The sequence below is a fragment of the Triticum dicoccoides genome, chromosome 7A (assembly GCF_002162155.2).
Source record: "Triticum dicoccoides isolate Atlit2015 ecotype Zavitan chromosome 7A, WEW_v2.0, whole genome shotgun sequence".
Classification (NCBI taxonomy): domain Eukaryota; kingdom Viridiplantae; phylum Streptophyta; class Magnoliopsida; order Poales; family Poaceae; genus Triticum; species Triticum dicoccoides.
In genome coordinates, this window is record NC_041392.1 from 519,773,481 (window position 1) to 519,778,493 (window position 5,013).

The window sequence follows — 5,013 nt, forward strand, 5'->3', positions numbered from 1 at the left end:
TTTATGTCCTCTACAACATTCACTTATTGCTATTTCTTCAAGTTGCTTGTTTTGTGAGTGAATGTGATCGGACTCTTTCCCCCTCTATGCTAAACTCAACCCAGTCTATTCACAAATTCTTCATGTGCGTTCTGTTGAAACTCGTTCAAAATCTTCACTATGTCCTTGTCAGCTGAAGAAATTGCGAACGGAACTTTAAACTTATCTTATCTGAATTTTCGGCCTTTGCCTCTCAAATCGTTACACATTCCATGATAATACTTATCCTATTCACCCACGATCGGACACAATCGTTACCTCTCAGTACGTGGGTGACACACGTCAAGCGAATGAGAAGGGTCAGGGACACGTTCGTCCTATTTCCTCGGGCGAGCAGTTTTTCACTTTGGCTATAAATACCCCTCTCCTTTCCTCACTTCACTTTTACTCCCCTCGACCTCCCTCCCTCGCTCAAGCTCTCAAACCCTAGAGTCGTCGTTACTTCCATCGTCGCCAGTGAGGAAGAGCTTCACTGCCTCGACTTCGTCGCCGCCATACTCACGCCGGACACAGATTTCTTCACTCCGCCGCTGCTGTAGTTGTCTTCCTCAGCCAAGTTAGGGCGTGGAAGATCTGAACCGACGAGCTTCAAATCTACACTTCCTAGTTCGTCATGTTCTTTGTCCAGGGTAATTAAAAGTTATTTTTACTACCCTTGTTGATTCAGATGTTTTCTTCAAATCTTCAAAAGGTTTTTTCTTCAAATCCTCACACACTGGACACCTCACATATCATCTGTTCTTGATCTGTTTTTCTAAGCAAATTTTTCTTCAAGATTCCTCAATTGTGTGGATCTTTAAATCTATACAACTCTGGAACCTAAGTCAAAGAACGCTTAGTGAAATTCCCCAAGATTCATCCGGTCAAATTCCTCAAACTTGTTCTTATTGCAAAATCTTCTGAGAACGCATATGACCTCTCCAAATTCCTCGCAACTATACTTTGTTCATAGGTACACATATCCGTTGCTGAATCATTAGGTTCTCATCAACTTAACTCATTTGCAGCGTTCCTCAAAGAAAAGTTGCATACCTCTTCAGAGAACTCAATCGTTCAAAACCCTCAGCTGAAGAAAATGGCAGATGGCAAGAAACCTCAGAAGGGAGGAAGAAGCTGGAAGTCAACACTGCGTTTGAAATCCCTGAGGATATATACAAGAATTATTGCACTCTTGATGAGGCCACCCATGAAAAGGAAACTAAGAATGAGCGCAAAGTGCGCATCCAAAGGATAGAGAGGAGATGGGCACAGGAATGGAGGGAATACAGATATGTTACTCCCAAGTATATGAAGAAATTCGCTCTTAATCCTCCATGCCCAAGACCTCCGTTGGCACCTGGCGAGTAGCTAATTCCACCAGCCTCAAGCGTGGTGAGGATTATCCTGGTGAATGGGACAAGTGCCATGCCAAGCTAGCCAGAGTAGCTAAGGAAGTAGTGAGGAAATTTAATGAAGACTCTGTTGCTGCTGTTGCCACTGCTGAGGCCTCTACAAGAAAGCCAAAGAAGGACATGCAAAAGAAGCTAGCTCATAAGCCAAGTGCTTCAACCCCAATGCCCTCACTGCCAAGTTCCTCAGCAATGCCCTCACGGCCAGATTCTTCAAAGCCCTCACGACCAATTCCTCAAGCCGCACCAACTCCTCCAAAGTCCTCAGCTCCTCCGTCAAAATTCTCAGCACCTGTGCATCTCGCCACGTGTCAAAGGACAACAGGCATCTTTATTGCCTCAGGAGCTTCTGCTAGTTCTTCAGCTGCACCAAATTCATCAACTGACCCCTCTCTGCTGAAGACAAAGGCCACTGCTGGACGAGGCTCTCGACCAAGTCCTCACAAGAAGCAGGTCGTCTTTCAAGTGTCATCTGATGAAGACGAAGCTGATGATGAAGAACTTGCTGAAATCATCAGGGACAGGCAACTCAAGGCCGCTAGAGCCAAAGGCACAAGTGTGCCTCTGCTTTTGGATCCAAAATTGATCCTTGATTACATTGATCTCTAGCACAAGGACCCCAACACTCCTATGCCTGACTTCAAGCTGACTCCTGGCCAAAGTCATATGTTGACTCACTTCATTCAGGAAGAAAAATGGAAATTTGAAAAGGCTAGGCAGTTGAAGAAAGTGCAGTACAAAAAGGAGCGCTTCTTGAAGAAAAACATTGCCTCTATGACAACTGAAGAACTTGTCACTATTCAATCTGAGATCAAGAAAATCAGTGATGAATTTGACGCATACCGCACTGATTGGCTGGGAGCCAAGGTCCATTTTGTGAAACTAACTGAACAGTTCACTTCCAATGTTGCAGCCCCAATGCAACAAGAAAATCCTCAGGCTGAAGCATCTGCTCACCCTACTGAAGAAAACGCTAGCACTACTGATGATACTTAGGCTGCTGAAGAAAATGCTAGTACCAGGGCTGATGACTGCATTCCAACCGCTGAAGAAATTGCCAAGGCAACCACTAGTGTTGCACCTGGAGAAAATGAAGAAGTCAGGACAACTGCATCAGCTGTGCCTAAAGATCTTGAAACAAATTCCTCTGCTCCTCCTGCGCCTACACCATCTCCGATCCTTCCATCTGCATCAGATGTGAAGAAGACCAAGGTTGCAGAGCGTGCAACTATGAAGAAAAGGAAGGCATCAACTGCATCAGATTCTTCAGCTCCGAAGAAAATGAAGCCACTGACTAGCTCATTTGAAAATCCAATTGATGTTGTTCCTGTCTCATCTATGCCATCAAAGGCCCATGTTCCTTTTGATGAAGAATACGTGATCCCAAGCAGATCTGATGAAGACATTCCTTCTGCTGCTTCCTCAGAGCAGTTGGATGAAGAAATTGAAGCGGATGCAATCCCTTCAACCCCAATAGTCTCATCGCCCACGCCTCAGTTCACTGCTGAAGAGTCCGGCGTTGAAGAAATGAATGAAGACGAAGATGTGGACATTGGATGCACAACTCCAGTGTTGAACGACGACTTTTTGGAAAGTCAGCATCCCAATTCTCCTCTGTTCACACCCCCACAACAAATTCCTCGGTCCCCTATCACTAATGAAGTACGAATGGGATCTGAAGAACCTCGTGCCACACCATTTGTCCATGAAGAGATTCCAGCAACTGGTGCTGAAGAAAATGTAAATGAAGAATTGAAGTCCCAGGCTTCCACTAAAGAAGAATCTGAAATTCCTTAGCCTGCGGAACCTGAGATTGAGATCCCTGAGGTTGTGATGCAATTGACGGACACTCCTCACCCCAAGCCAAAGGATCCCTTCTCAAAGAAGCAAAAATTCAAGGCTGATGACTTCTTCGGCGAGCATGTATTCTTCACGGACTACAATCCTTATGACTTTGCTCGTCTTAGGAGGAAGCGCTTCTGGACTGCCAGCCAGGCCAATTTCTATTCTTCATTGCTTTTCAACAAGGATAAAGTCTTCTACCATGAGCATATTCCTCACGTGGACATGGAATCACTACCTTGCTTCTCTCCTATCCTCAATGTGCTTCATGACGCAGGCCTTCTCAATTTTTGCTCTGATATTGTTGATTGGAATGAAGAGCTTATTCTTCAGTTCTACACTACACTGCACATCACAGGTGATCCTGATGATATCATCACTTGGGTATTAGACTGGATGACCGATAACACTCATTATAAAGCACCGGCCTCTGAATTACTTGACGCCCTGCCCATCAGTCCACCCCTTGAAGGAGCTCGCTGTCTGTACCAGGAGCCTGAACTCACTGCCCATTACATGCAAGTGCTGATGAAGCCCTTGAAGACCGGTCAAGCACCAAGGAACAAATTCCTCGTGAAGGAATTGCTATATGTGCCCAGAATAGTCTATCGCATTCTGACGAGGACAATGAGTCCTATCAAAGGCCACGACTCGTCTGATGAGGAAATTGTTGGCATCATGAAGAATCTGCTATTCAACATCATACATGGCATTCCTGTCAATTATCATGATTTCTTAATGAGGACTCTGGCAAATGTTGCACTCTCTCCGTTCGAGTTGAAGCCTTATGCTCCTTGGATTATGAGATTCCTCAAAACATGGTCTTCGCTAAACTACAAGGCTGACTTTCAGAATCACCTCAGCTACCTGCCCCCAATTGAAGTCCTCAAGCAGACTTATTCCTCAGCTGATGAAAAGGGCAAGGCACCTACTATCATTGATGAAGGCATTCGTCCATTGGATGGTCAGTTTTCCCAAAGCTGCATCTTATTCCACCAATGATGACTCTGCCACTCATGATTCTGTTGCACATGCATCCAAACCAAATCCTCAAGCCACAGCACCCAGGGTGATGACTGACCGTGAGCTGCTTCTTAGTCTTCACTAGAAGGTGGATCAAAACCATAAATGGGTTAAGCGTCAGTTTGGTTCTCTTCTTCACAACATGACTGCTACACATAATGCAGTGAAGAAAAACCATTACTACCTCCATGAAGTTTTCGGTCGCACCTGGGCTATCTTATCACGTCTGTATGGTGAAGAAGATCTGAAGCAAATGGGTCTCAAGGAGAACTTTGATTGGTCTGCTCCTCCAGCGAAGAAATTCAAGAAAGTCAAAGTTCCTCCTTGGTGGCCATCTCATATTCTTCATCCCGCGACACCGATGAGTTTGAAGACTTGGGCGACACTGCTGCAGGCCCTACAACAACCAACGACCCCAACAATGTTGGCACTCCTCCATCAACTTGATATTCTTCAGGGGCGTTAGTCCTTATTTTTTGACCCTTTTGGTCATCCGATGACAAAGGGGGAGAAATTTGAGTTAGTCTTCAAGTGGGTCTACCTATATGGGCGTTTTTTTTCTAAGTTACAACTCTCGTTCTTTTGAAGACTTTGCTGGATCGAGTTGTAAGCTTAAACTCTATGGTGGTCTGATACTTTTGCTGAGTTTTTCTGCATGATTATTCCTCATTAATGTTAATGCACGCATGCTGAATTACATCAGTTGCCATATTTCATCATG